The sequence below is a fragment of the Cryptomeria japonica genome, chromosome 9 (assembly GCF_030272615.1).
Source record: "Cryptomeria japonica chromosome 9, Sugi_1.0, whole genome shotgun sequence".
Classification (NCBI taxonomy): domain Eukaryota; kingdom Viridiplantae; phylum Streptophyta; class Pinopsida; order Cupressales; family Cupressaceae; genus Cryptomeria; species Cryptomeria japonica.
The window spans coordinates 357395188-357411436 of record NC_081413.1 but is presented as its reverse complement, the minus strand read 5'-3'; positions in this window follow the sequence as shown (position 1 = coordinate 357411436).

The following is a 16249-nucleotide window of genomic DNA, read 5'->3' as shown; positions in this document are numbered from 1 at the left end:
AATAGTCGATTATCTCCTTTAATGGTTTTCACAATTAGAGCACAAATTCCATTCAAGTTTCTTATAAACTTCCTATAAAAGCTAGTTGGACCATGAAAAATTCTTACCTCGAAGACATTCCTCAGTGTAAGCCACTCTATTATGGATTTGACCTTTTCCTTGTCTATTTTCAAACCTTCTTGTAAAAAAACAAATCCCAAGTAGATCAACCCTATCTTCATGAAAGTACACTTTTTAAATTTGATCAGTAATTTCTCCTTTTGTAACTTATAAAACCATTCTCAAATGTCTAACGTGCTCCTCTCTTGACTGATTATAAACCAAAATATCATCTAGGTAAACAATCACAAATTTACCTATGAACTCTTTTAGTACCTCATTCATGAGTCTCATGAAGGTACTTGGGCCATTTGTTAACCCAAATGGCATCACTAGTCATTCATAGAGCCCATCACTTGTCTTGAATGTTGTTTTCCAATCATCACCCTCTCTTATTCTTATTTGATGATATCCACTTTTTAAATGTATCTTAGAAAAATATCTTGCACAACATAGATAATCCATCAAATCATCAATACAAGGCAAAGGAAATCTATACCTGATTGTGATTTTGTTCATGGCTCTTGAGTTTGTACCTTCTTTGGACTCAACTTGTTGGAACAACACAAGGACTCAAACTTTTTTCTTACTAGTCCTGTGTCCAACAACTCTTGTACTTGATTCTTGATCTCTTCATTTTACTTCAGAGTCATCCAATAAGCTACTTTGTTCTATAAATTGGCTCCTAGAATGAGTTATATATGATGGATAATGCTTCTCATTAGAGTTAATTCATTAGGTAAGTCATCCACAACAATATCAACAAACTCATTCAACAAATTTTGAATTTTTCCAGGCAAATCAATCAACTTTGTCCTAGTAATTGCTTCCTATCAAACTACCAAGGCCTACATAAAAGAATGTGACTGACATCCATTAGCATAACTGATAACTTAATGATAAGAGAATAGTACCAAACCATTACTGAGAGGGGGGGGGGGGGGTGAATCAGTACAGGAAAAAATATAGTCCAAAACCGGTTTGACAGCAAACACTTCAAAAGACTGGCAAACAATGAAACTGGTTTGAAACAGAGTGCAACCGGTAAAGCTAAGAATGTCTGAGACAAGCATTAACCGATTACTCACTTATATTTTCACTCAACTTGAGACTACACTACCATTTCACCCTTATGCATAAACAGGTGTTCTATCATCTGATCAAAATAACAGCTAGTTCAACATGTTTTATTGACAGGCATAAAGCACAGAACCATTATATGCTTGACAAACAATAGCAAAGCATCACACATGACACACATATTTTTCACGTGGAAACCCAACTGGGAAAAACCATGGTGGGGATGAATACCCACAAGTTGTTTTTGAACTCTTTGGAAGTCCACTCTATTAGGAGCCTTGTTCGGTTAGAGACATTACAATAGGTTCTGCTAGGAACCGATCTTGTTAAAGATCACCCGGTTAAGGGATGGCTACAATACTCGATTAAGGGTTAAACCCTGTTAAAGGTTACCTTGTTAGAGGATTTCAAGAACTCAATAGCTAAAGGACTTCAAACTCAGTAGCTTAGAGTTACCCTGTTAAAGGATTTACAGCAAGCCGGTTAAGGCTACCCTGTTAAGGGATTTTCCAACTGTTGAGGTGGTTAGAGATCGATAGGTATTACAATGATCTGGTAACAAAACTAAATGCCAATGCAGATCCGCTTAAGCTCCTCTTTACCTTCTGCACTTACACTCTACAGGTATCACTTCTCTCTTTTTGGTCTGGCAAGAATCACGTATCCCTTCTCTTGGATACTCACACACAACTTTTGTCAACAACCTAGAAAGAGTCACAACATCGACCTTATAGAAAATAGTTAGGTCGGTAGCATAAACCCTAAACCTAATAAGTTAAGGAATTCAAACGGTTTAATCCTGACCGTTGAGCATACTGCATTAATCTCCATCGTTTGTTTTCCACCATTTTCATGGCAATTGATAACCCATCACATGTTATCACCGTTTTACAGTCTTCTCATATTCTCGAGGTAGATAGGCAAGATCTTCTTCATGCACGATCCTTCATGTACACAAGGCTTACGTGGCAACATAATCTTGTTCTTTGTTATCATGCTAACTCATCGCACAAAGTCACTGATTGAGCCACGCAGGCTTGAAGCACTTCAACCAGAAACCCTAGAGTTGAGACTACGAACCGATAGTCATTCAACACTTCCATGTGTCAGTTCCCATAACCATATGCTAGTTCACCTTTGAACAAGCACACCGCCTCACTTTGGCACAAATGCTGGTTCACCTTTGAACAAGCACACCGCTTCACTTTGGCACAAATGTCAGTTCACAGTGTTATATCGGTTCTTACATATGCTAGTTCACACCTCTGCAACATATTGACATCAATGACAACATACAATGTCATTATGTCCTCATACCGGTTCACATAATGTCAACAATCTCCCCCTTTGGCATTGATGGCAATATACAAAGATATCTCTCTACTTCACATCTTCTCACCAAATTTTTGCAGATATCTTCTCCATTTCACATCTTCTCCCCCTTTGACAGCAATGCCAAAGTGGAGGCACAAGCTTCCCTGTTCCATTATGCTGCTCCCCCTGAGGAGTAGCATCCTTCAACACATCAATCCAAAATAAATTTGACTATGCAATACCTCACTGATGTGGAGCATATGCTTTTAGTTCACCTCCTGAAGAGGTAGTACCCGTAATTCACCTCTTAAGTATGTAAATGTAGTCTTTGGGAGAGGCTTGGTGAATATGTCTGCTAACTGCTCCTTGCTGGACACATGTTCCAGTGCAATCTCTTTGTTCTGATCCTTTTCCCTCAAGAAATGATACTTAAGCTCAAAGTGCTTGGTTCTAGAATGTAAAACCAGATCTTGGAGATATTAATTGCACTACTATTGTTACAAAATATACTCACCGGTTCAGATATAGGAACTTTGAAGCCATTCAAGACATGCTTCATCCTAATTGTCTGAGTGCAGTTCATGAAAGCCGCAACATACTCTGCTTCCATTGTATACTGAGAGATACAACTTTTCTTTTTACTCATCTAGGAGACCAGTCTACCACCAAGGAAGAATGCACCACCGGTTGTGCTCTTCCGGTCATCTACATTACCAGCCCAATCAGCATCTATGAACACTTTCAAGTTGAAATCCTTGCTATATGGATACCACAATCCATAGTCAATAGTTCCCTTCAGATACCTAAGAATTTGCTTGACTACAACCAAGTGGGATTCTCTTGGACTTTTCTGGAACCTTGCAGTAATGCCAACTGCATGTGCAATATCCGGTCTGCTATGCACTACATAATGCAATTTACCAATCATTGATCGATATTCCTTCTCATCAACCAATGTTGAGTCATCCTCTTTGGATAGTTTACAACCGGTCACCATCGGTGTACCAACCGGTTTGCTATCTTCCATGCCAAAGGTCTTCAACACCTCTTTGACATACTTGGACTGAGTGATAAAGATTCCATCTCTCATCTGCTGGATCTGCAGTCCAATGAAGAACTTAATCTCCCTTATGAGTGACATCTCAAACTCTTTCTTCATCTCATCTGCAAACTCATGACTCATCTTGTCATCTCCACCAAAGATAATGTCATCAACAAATACCTCACAGGATCAAGATCTGATCTCCTTTAGACTTCAAGTAGATATTGCTATCTTCACTTGTTCTCTCAAATCCAATCTTCACAAGATGGGAATGCAGGCGTTCATACCATGCTCTAGGTTCCTGTTTTAGACCATATAAGGCTTTATGTAGCCTACACACCATGTCACCGTCTTCAGATAGGGCAAACCCAACTGGTTGCTCTATATACACTTCCTCTTCAAGTACACCATTTAGGAATGCATATTTTACATCCATAGTCTTCTCCTTCTTCTTGGGCATATCCTTTGCACACCAGTCTGGCTTTGTTTCTAATCACTGTGCCATCCTCATTCAACTTATTTCTGAAGACCCATTTGGTACCAATGACATTTTTGTGCTCCAGTTTGGGTACCAAGGACCATGTACCATTTTTCTCTATCTGGTCAAGTTCCTCTTCCATTGCCTTGATCCAGTCTTCATCCTTATGTGCCTCTTTGAATGTTTTTGGCTCGAATTCAGAGATCATACATGAGTTTTCTCTAACTTTTCTTCTTGTAAGGATTCCTGCATCCTTATCTCCTATGATCTACTTAGGATCATGATTCAACTTGACATACCAAGGAATGGTCTTGATAGATTCCTCTTTCTTTTCTTCTTCATCCTCATCTTCATCAGTATCAGCATCTACATCTGCCGGTGTAGGAACACTGTTACTGGTACTCGGCTAACTGACAACCGGTTCCCAGAAGGTTGCAACCGGTTCACTTACCGCTTGTTCACTACTGGTTTCCTCAATTTTCTCAGAGGTTTCATCAACTCTTACATTGATGCTTTCCACAATTCTCTGAGTCCTATTGTTGAAACACTTGAGAGCTTTGCTCTTGGTGGAATATCCTAGGAATATTCCCTCATCACATTTCGCATCAAATTTGCTCTGGTGTTCACTTCTCTTGATGTAACATTTGCTACCAAACATTCTAAAGTAGCTAACCACAGGTGTCTTACCGGTCCAATACTCATAAGGAGTTTTATCCTTACCTTTCTTGATGAGTACCCGGTTCATTGTGTAGACTGCAGTGCTCACCGCTTCTCTCCAAAAGGTGTGAGCTACCTTTCCTTGAATCAACATGGTTCTAGCTGCTTCAACCATAGTCTGGTTATTCCTCTCTGCTAGGCCATTCTACTGTGGAGTCCGGGGGGCAGACAATTGCCTCTTGATGCCATGTTCTTCACAGTACTTGTTGAATTCATCGGAAGTGAATTCTCCTCCTTGATCAGTTCTCAGGCACTTGATCCTTTTACCGCTTCTCTTCTCCACTAATGCTCTGAAAGCTTTAAACTTTACAAAGGCTTCAGACTTGTCTTTCAAGAATGTGACCCACATCATTCTTGAGCAATCATCAGTGAGAATCATGAAGTACCTATCACCCTGCACACTCCTAGTTTTCATAGGACCACACAAATCAGTATGCACAAGATCAAGCAAGTTGTCAGCAGTGAAAGATTTACCTTTAAAGGTTGAGGAAGACATTTTCCCCAATTGACACTCTCTACACAAGGTTTTATCTGGTTTGCTTAGCACCAGCAACCCTCTAACTGTCTTGATCTTACTGGCCTTTACAAAGTTATCAAAGTTTACATGGCAGAGTCTCCTATGCCATATCCAGCTATCATCAAATTTAGCCATAAGACATGTACTTATATTTGCATTCAGATGAAATAGGTTACCTTTGGTTTGCATGTCGGTGGTCACCAATTCACCATCTTTTCCTTTGATTCTGCAAACTCCATTCTTGAATTCCAGAGTGAGGCCACTGTCATTCAGTTGGGCAACACTCAGAAGGTTGTGTCTGAGACCATCAACCCAATACACATTGTCAGCACTACTCTTTCCATTCACAAAGATGGACCCTCTGCCTTTGACCATGCATGGTGCATCATTGCCAAAGAGAACCACTCCCCCATCATACTCCTCCAAGGATAGAAACTTCCCCCGATCACCAGTCATATGGTGAGAACAACCACTATCAATGATCCACGCATTGGAATTATCAAACTGGGAGACAAGAGCCTTCTTGTCTGACACATCTTCTTTGAAAGCAACAAACACAATATCTTCATTTTCTTCATCCTCCGATTCTTCATCTGTGACACCTTCATCAATTGCCACAAAACAGTTTCTCCGGTTTCCTCCTTTGAATTTCTTGAACCTTTCTGGTTTGTCCTTGTTGTCGCCATTAGGACAGTTTACAACAATATGTCCTATTTGGTTACAAGAAAAGCATTTCAAAGGTAGCTTACCTTTGTATTTTCCGGTCCCCTTAGGAAGTTTCCTGGCAAGGAGAGCTTCAAAAGCCATCAAAATCTCCACATCATCCATTTCGTTGCTCTATCTTGGTTCACCACTAGTGCTAGCTTCTTTTCCTTTTCTGGATGGTATAGTAGAAGCTTTAAAAGTTGATTCAGTCTTTTGAACACTGCCATCAAAACTATTTAGCTCATAGGCTGTCAGCTTTGCTATGATGGAGTCCAAGGATGCCTTAGTCTTGTCTATTGATCTCAGCTCCTGAATAGCAGCAACTCTTATTGCATAGACCGGCAATAGGGATCTCAGGACTTTGCTTACCATAGTGGAATCTTCTATTTTACCACCTGTACTCTTGATATCTCCAACAACGGTTTTGATTCTTATTCCATACTGTTGAATGGTCTCACCTTCAACCATCCGCATATCTTCAAACTTCCCTCTAAGGCTTTCTTCCTTAGCCTGTTTTACATGTTCATCACCACCATAGATATTTTAAAGTGCATCCCATATCTCTTTGGGATTTACCTTGTCCTGAACATCAATAAACTCAATGTCAAATAAACTACTAATTAGGCCTTCCATGACTTGCCCATTTTCTTGTATCTCTCTCTTTTGGTCATCGGTGAGAATACCGGTAGGGGCAACATAAACATTCTCAACATAGCTCCAGTGTTGAGAACCCATGCTTCTGATGAATATTTTCATCTTGCCTTACCATATACTGAAATTTTCCCTGTTAAAATTTGGACCTTCCCTCTTCATCATTTGACTGGGATCTTTACCTCAAGCGATTAAGCTTATAACATAGAGGACCTGGAGGACGCTTTGATACCAATTGATAACTTAATGATAAGAGAATAGTACCAAACCGGTACTGAGAGGGGGGGGGTGAATCAGTACAGGCAAAAATACAATCCAAAACTGGTTTGACAGCAAACACTTCAAAAGACTGGCAAACAGTGAAACCGGTTTGAAACAGAGTGCAACCGGTAAAGCTAAGAATGTCTGAGATAAGCATTAATTGGTTACTCAGCTTTTCACTCAACTCGAGACTACACTACCATTTCACCCTTATGCATAAATAGGTGTTCTATCATCTGATTAAAATAACAGCTAGTTCAACATGTTTTATTGACAGGCATAAAACACAGAACCATCATATGCTTGACAAACAATAGCAAAGCATCACAAGATAAAAGCATCACACATGACACACATATTTTTCACGTAGAAACCCAACTGGGAAAAACCACGGTGGGGATGAATACCCACAAGCTATTTTTGAACTCTTTGGAAGTCCGCTCTGTTAGGAGCCTCGTCCGATTAGAGACATTACAATAGGTTCTACTAGGAAGCGATCCTGTTAAAGATCACCCAGTTAAGGGATGGCTACAATACCCGATTAAGGGTTAAACCCTGTTAAAGGTTACCTTGTTAGAGGATTTCAAGAACTCAATAGCTAAAGGACTTCAAGCTCAGTAGCTTAGAGTTACCCTGTTAAAGGATTTACAGCAAGCCGGTTAAGGCTACCCTATTAAGGGATTTTCCAACTGTTGAGGTGGTTAGAGATCAACAGGTATTACAATGATCTGGTAACAACACTCAATGCCAATGCAGATCCGCTTAAGCTCCTCTTTACCTTCTACACTTACACTCTACAGGTATCACTTCTCTCTTTTTGGTCTGGCAAGAATCACGTATCCCTTCTCTTGGATACTCACACACAACTTTTGCCAACAACCTAGATAGAGTCACAACATCGACCTTATAGAAAACAGTTAGGTCAGTAGCATAAACCCTAAACCCTAAACCTAATAAGTTAAGGAATTCAAACAGTTTAATCTTGACCGTTGAGCATACTGCAATAATCTCCATCGTTCATTTTCAGTCATTTTTATGGCGGCTGATAACCCATCACATGTTATCACCGTTTTATAGTCTTCTCATATTCCCGTGGTAGATAGGCAAGATCTTCTTCATGCACGATTCTTCATGTACACAAGGCTTACGTGGAAACACAATCTTGTTCTTTTTTATCATGCTAACTCATCGCACAAAGTCACCAATTGAGCCACACAGGCTTGAAGCACTTCAACCGGAAACCCTAAAGTTGAGACTACGAACCGGTAGTCATTCAACGCTTCCATGTGTCGGTTCCCATAACCATATGTCGGTTCACCTTTGAACAAGCACACCGCTTCACTTTGGCACAAATGTCAGTTCACAGTGTTATACCAGTTCTTACATATGTTGGTTCACCTTTGAACAAGCACACTGCTTCACTTTGGCACAAATGCCGGTTCACAGTGTTATACCAGTTCTTACATATGTCGGTTCACACCTCTACAACATATTGACATCAATGACAACATACAATGTCATTATGTCCTCATACCGGTTCACATAATGCCAACAATAACATCACATATTACCTGGTCTTTTTAACTCCCTATTTGAAACTCCACTTGGCACTATTCATTTACCAATATCTGATGTTCTTTTTGTAGACAAGACACCTTATATGGAGCTGGATGTGTTATCTTCTATACACCTATTTTTTCAACCATTTCAGTAGACACACGGTTGTTAGTACTTCCACTATTAATAATAACTTCACAATATTTAATTTTAGTCTTGGAAGTAGTGTTGAGTAATGCTTTTCTTTGAGTGAGCTCTAGAATTTCTTTATTAATCTTTAGCAAGATTCGCTTCATGAGCAAAGATATCTCTATAAATAGGTTATTCTACACTCCCTTCTTTAACTTGAGCAATATGTGCAATCCTCTAGCTTATGGAAGAATTCTCTTGACACTCATAAGATCTATGACCTCATTTATTGCATTTAAAACATTTTCCAAACAATCCTCTACCTCTAACTCTTGAATAAGGCCTTCTTCCCCTAAAAAAATCATTACCTCGAGAAGTTTTTTCTTGTTGATGTGAGCTACTGGATTCTTCGTTTTTAACTTGCCACTAACCTCTACCACTTGGTGATCCTCGGTAATGCCCCGCCAAGAAACCCAAAAGGATAACACTAAAACAAAGGAATAAAAGATTTTTTTTTTTTTTTTTTTAACATAACATATAATTAAGGTGCGTTTTAATTATAACATTGCATTGACTAATTACACAAGTGGAAGTCTAACACAAATAATTCCTAAAGGGTTACCAACGAAGTATTATTTGAAAGGTTAAATTTCATTATTAAGGTTAAACCAATTATCCATCCTAGGATACTCAAATACATACAATTGCCATCATTACCTATGGAACTCAATTAAATCATATTCATACAAAAGATTTCATCATTTGGAAGAGTAGAAGTATTACAATATATTTCTTTTCAAGAAATCATTAGCACAATGAATAAAGATAACTGATATATTAAACATCCAAATAAAATAAGATTACATTAATCAACTATTACATGGCTTCCAATAATACATATGAAATTACATCTTTCACATAATCATCATTTTAATTAATATCCCAAATAAAACAATTTCCATAAAATAATAAAAATCACATAATATATATATATATATATATATATATATATATATATATATATGTAATTATATATTTGTCGAATATATACTTATATACATACCATATTATGCATATATATCACATTGAAATTTTAACTCAATTCACAGATAGATCTATGTTTCGAATAGCAACCATAACAAAAAAAATAGCTCTCTCTCTCTCTCTCTCTCTCTCTCTCTCTATATATATATATATATATATATATATATATATATATACCTCTTAAACTTCTACTTTTCTCTCTCAATATTTTTGTTTGTTTTCTAGATAGTTTCTTTTCTACTTTGAGAGCATATTGGTATGCTTCTTCCACTATTCTTGGACACAAAGGGTTAATATCATCTTGAATATTGTATCTCAATCCATTGAGATACCGAGTCACCTTCTCAGGATCATTTTCAATATGACCATCTCTAATGGTCAACCTATGAAATTCTTTTGTATAGTATTTGATTGATAGTTCTTTTTGTTTAAGATTTTGCAATTTCTTGAAAAGATTAATTTGGTAATCTTTAGCCAATAATTTACCTTTTATTTTAGCCACCATCTTGGCCCAGCTGTTAATCTTGGACTTTCCCTTTTATCTCCTTTCATCGTGTACTCCATCCCACCAGAAGGATGCATGACCCTTCAATTGGGTTATTGCAAATTTCACTTTCTTGTCATCAGTGACAATTTCATATTAAAAATATTTGTTCATTTCACTTATCTAGTCGATCAACTCCTTAGCATCCAAGCTACCTTCATACATGGGTACTTCCAACTTAGATTTAGAACTTGCTCCAAGAATCACTCTAACAATTCTTGTTCGAATCCAATATCTACTTCAAGTTCTCCCTCTTCTTCTTGAGGTTCTTCTTCTCTAACACTGACATCTTCCATGTCAATGCCTCCTAGTCATGCAAGTTTCATAGCCTGTAATTGTGCCTAAAAAATGTCTCATCTCCTCTATATTTTTTGCATTTGTAGCTTGCCTTCCTCAACCTCCTCCTCTTCCATGGAATCTGAATGTCATCTCTTGGAAAAAATGTCTTCTCTCACACTAACTAGGACAAACAAGGAAAAGTCATAAGAAACAAGATGAGATTGGTATGTAAAGGCTACTTGTAGGTAGAAGGTATTTATTTTGAAGAAAATTTTGCCCCAATTTCTAGGATGGAAGCTATTATAATGTTCCTTGTGTAATCTACCTACAAGAACTTTAAAGTGTATTAAATGGATGTTAAGTCAATATTTTTGAATGAAGAATTGGAAGAAGAAGTATAAATTGAACAACTAGATGGATTCAGACTGTCAGATGATCCAGACATGGTTTATAGATTAAAGAAGGCATTGTATGAACTCAAACAAGCACCTAAAGTGTGGTGTGCAAGGTTGGACAAATCTTTTTTACAACAAAATTTCAAGAAAGGTACTACATACAATTATCTCTATTTCAAGTTTGAAGGCAATAAGTTGTTGATTGTTGTTGTTTATGTTGATGACATTATCTTTGGAGAAAATTATGGCTTGTGTAAAGAATTTGCAAAAGAGATGTAGAAATAATTTGAGATGTCTATGTTTGGAGAAATGTCATTTTTTTTTCTTGGTTTTCAAGTTACTCAGTTGGATGATGGAATATTTATCTCTCAAGCTAAGTATGTTAAAGATATGTTGAAGAAGTTTGATATGGATAATTTTAAACCCATTACTACCCGTTTAGTTGTTGGATGCAAGTTAGGCAAAGATGATCATGGTGTAGGAGCACCTACGAAGACATATGAAGACAAGGTATACTAGGGTCACTAATAGGCCCTATTGAGAATAAAATGAGAAAAGGATTCAAAAAAGATCTTTAAGGTCTTAAATCAATGTAATGTGGCCATTAGAGCCAATAAATGATATAAAATGTAATGAAAAGATCAAAAGTTGTAAAATTGTCAAAATTGGCATTTAGGCCTAAAATAGGCTAATTTTGAGTTTTAAGGGTAGAATAGGTAATGTGATGAATAAAATCATGTAATAATGTTTAAAATTTCATTTAATTACCATTTGAGTTGGCTGGGATGGCTAGTTTTCAGATTGTCAAGTTGACAAATGAAATTGTCAATCTTGACAACTTTTTGAGCAACCTTTGTTGCTATTTTGCAAAATAGGGTAGTTATGGGTATTTACAAGGTGGATTTAGGTCTTTAAGGAACAAATGAATTATAAAATGTTTAGATCCGATACAAACATGGGGAGATGTACATTGGCTTTGAGTTTTGATCAATAAAAGTTGGATTTTCTGCATTTTTCCTGCCTTCTTCACGGTAACAGTCTGGTTCTTTGTGATTTTAATGGTTAAAGCCTATTTGTTTTGATTTAATAGTGAATGGGATCCTAAAACCATTGACCCTATGTCATTTTTATCTTATTTTCACTTATTTTCATTGTGTTTAGCAAGAGATATTTTCATTTTCACAAAAACTGTCAAAACCCTGGCTTAGGGCAAACAGTGACTGAGATAATGTGAGTTTGCTTCATTTTCATGCATAACCAACCCTCATTTTGGGAAGGGATTAGGTTAAGGGTGTAAATTAATTTTCCATGGTGTGTGCAGGGTTCCATGTAGGAGATTGGGCATGCAACCAAGAGTGTTTCATGATTGTTACAGTCATAGAGAGGCAGTTTGACTGTTACAGTCAAGAGTAGAGGCTTTGTTTGGAGTGACAAAGTGTGATATGTCCAGGAGGGCTTAGAGGGGATTTGTGTGGTGTGTTGACAACCTTCTCAAGGTGTTATTTTAGGTGGAGATCCCAAAGGAGGGGCTAAACCAGTGAGTTATCAGAGTTAGCAGTAGACTGTCATAGTTAGGACAGTATAAGGTAAGGAAAGTTATTTGCCAAGACAAGTTGATTTCAAAGATTCCATGGGATGTGGATAGAGCCTAGATGTTTGTGAAAGTTACTTGAGTGTTTGGGAGTGGATATAACCATTTTTTGGGTGTTCACCTTAAGGGGTATTAGTTGACTGTCAAGCAACCAGTGTTAGGACAGTGATAGTATTTTGTCTTGTGAACCTAGTTTGGATTCTAGTTGGGTTGTAAGACTTTCAAATACAATGTGGGAAGAGTCTACCTTGGTGTTATATTATGGAGAAGACTAAGAGAAAAGTATTGATCCTAGGGTAGGGTCCAAAGGAGTGAGTAGGTTATCAAAACCTTGGAAGTGTAGTCTTAAACAAAATGATGAGATGATCAGTCATGACCAATAGGAGTTGGAATGGAGAGTTTGTAACACCTGGTATGTAGAAGGATCCTCTGGTGTGTCTCCTTGAGTGACTAAACCCTTGGGAGTTCTAGAGTAGGATCCCTCTGCATCAATCCATCTTTGGATATTGATCAAAAGAAGTATCGATCTTTTATTGAAGGACTATTATATCTTACCACTTCTAGATTGGATATTATGCAAACTATATGTTTGGTTGCAATATTTCAAGCTAGTCCAAAGCAAACTCATTATCAAGAAGTGAAGAGGATTTTCAAATATTTGAAAGGAACTCGGGATTTTGGCTTATGGTACAAGAAAGATGGAAATTTCCTATTGAAGGCATACACAGATGTTGATTGGACTAGAAGTGTTGATGACAAGAAACGTTTTACTGGTGGTGTATTCTTTTTGGGAGATAGATTGGTTCCCTGGATAAGTAAGAAACAAGAATCTATATCATTATCAACTGCAAAAGCTAAATATATTATCGCAACATATTGTTGTACTCAATTTTTGTGGATGAAGAAAACACTTAAGGATATAAGAGTAGTATATGATGAAGCTATTCCTATCATGTGTGATAATACCAGTGCTATAAACATTTCAAAGAATCCAGTTATGCATTCAAAAACTAAACACATTTCAATTCATTATCATTTATTGAGAGAGAAAGTCGTAGAAAAGAAAGTCAAACTAGAATACATTTTTAATAAGAAATTGGCAAAGGATACTGTCGAGTATCTTAGACAAAAGTTAGGGGTTATTTCCCCTCCTTTTTCTAACTAGGTGCATTTTTACTAGTGCATCTTTCTAGGAGGAGACTTAGCACTTATCCTTGTCTCCTAGATTAATGTTGATGTTGCTCTCAAGGGGAGCAGTGGTGTGAGTTGGTCAATATGGTTTTTCAGCATCCTTTGTCATTATTATCAAATGAGGAGAGATAATTGTTGTGAGATAATTGTTGAGGAGAGAGAGTTTTTCATTGGTGTTGCTATTTTGGTGTTTCCATCAATGGCAAAGGGAGAGATTGTTGGAGATTATTGATAGCATGAACTTGTATGGTTTTCATTGATGTAAAACTTGGTTATCCAGATGGATGTTGGTTTGGATATGCTTTGTCAAACCTTGTTTATCTGAACGACAGTTGCTCTAGATATACTTTTAGGGTTGTGTTATTATATATCTAGGGTGGTCCAAAATGCTTTTAATGCCCTCTGGATATGTTGTTAATTGCATTGTGGTTTAGTGGATCATATTATTTTGGTTTGGATATCTACTGGAAGATGTGTTGAGATGTTTATTTGGGTCTCACCTTGGCATGTGAAGATTCACACTGAGTATTTTGTATCAAAAATGGTTATATGGTTGTCTAGTTGATTAGATCTACACGTTATGCTTTGTAACATCCTTCGGAGTATGTGTTAGCATGTGCAATTTATCGAATCATTTGTGGAATGATGCACTATGATATGTTGTGGTTCCCTCTTTCTCCTAGAGTGGGCAAATTTAAGTATTTTAGGTCTGGGTGGCTTATTTTGTGTAATATTTCTTATTCTATTTTGGTTGAGCCTCAATTAGTTTTTCAATTTTATATCTCATACTTAAGATGTGTGTATGGATGAGCTAAGTGTGAATGAGAATTGAATTGTGTGAGAAGTGTGTGTGAATGATTTACAAGCAGATTTGAGTTTGGGGTGATGTGAAAGTCAGTTTGAGAAGAGCTTTGAAGGTAATATATTCTACAATCTACAGTGTATTATGTCAGCAAAGATTGTCAGAGATATTTTCCATGATGTTGGTCATTTGATTTAGTTGTTTAAGAACAATTTCATGATCAAGAAAATCCTTCTCAATTTCAGTTCAACTATTTCATTTATTGTTGATTAACAGTGAGTCCTTCAGCAACAGTTTGTACCTTGTCCTAAAGAAGTGTTCTTGAATTCTAAAAGTCCTCTTTATATCTTGCTTAAGGTTGTGTGCCTTATTTCTACAAATCCTTCAAGTGTTCATGCTCCTTGGCTGCATGCCTAAAATATTGTAAACATTGTTATTCATATTGTGAGTTGGATTCTTGACGTGGTTTTTACCTGTTTTGGTTTTCTATGTAAATTTGGTCTTCATGTGTTTATGGTTGATGTGTTGATGGTTAATGTGCTATTGTTAAATAAGTTGATTTATAATTGTTTTTGAAGTTCTGGATTGATTCACCCCCCTCTCAGTCCTATTGTGTGTACAACAACCATTCATAGACGCACTATCGCTTCGAGTCCACCTTATGCATCTCCCAACTTCCAACACCCAACTACGATGGTACTATGAGTGTGCATTGAAAAGTAGATCCATGTATGGAGGCGTATACTACTTCTCTACATATTCATTCTTCATGATAGATTACTGCCTATGTACCAATCCAATAAATAAGGATCGAATCATAATCAATAAACAATAGGTGCAAAAACACTCCAGCTTTGATACCAAACTGGTGCGCAACAAGCTCAACTATTATTGACCTCCAAAACCAACAAACAATACCAAAAACAAATGTCACAATATCAAAAAGAAATGCAATAGTGATCTCAAAAAGAATATAGTGAGAGTCAAATATATTTTCTAATTAGCCCGAGAACTCTCTCCTTTGTCTGTGGGCTAAGATATTGCTTGTCTTTAATACAAAATAATAGGTTAATTCAAGCCTAAAACTAATAAAAACACATTCATTTTATTTTGAAAACTAAATAAAAAGCCCTAATATTACTCTAACCTCCTACATTTTAGTTGAAATAAACTTATTCAGTAGAGATTATTTTGATGCAGGTACATTGCTCATTTTGTTTTGTGAATCAAAACCTGTAGTTGAAAATTTGATTCGAATTGTCGAAACCTAGAGTGTAGGGCACCCAAACTCTGAGCAGGCAAGCAAGATGTTTTCTAGATCAAGGAGATGCATAGGATCCATTGTCAAAATATTTAGAAAAAATCTTAGGAACAGGATGGTGGGGCTACCTAATGCTTTTCTTTTCACACCTGTAAAAGCTAAACCTATTTGTCATCATTTTTTCTATCAAAATCTTCAATTGTAGTACCTAATTCAATTTCTTGCATGCACACACACACACACACACACACACACACACACACACACACACACACACACACACACACACACACACACACACACACACACACACACACACACACACACACACACACACACACACACACACACAGAGTGTTGTTGTGGATAATAAATTGCCTAGATCAAACCCCAAGTTTGGAATTAACCCTAATTAAAATAGAAATTGAACTTGAATTGAAGGAAAGCTTGCCTTTTGAGGGGAAGGTTAGATCTAGAATTGAAATGCTTAAATGTAGATGATTATACCTTCAATAGGTGATGCAATGCTCTTAAGATAAGTCCTCCATGTGTTGGCAGACCTATTGTAGATAATTCTAGAGAGGCACACCAG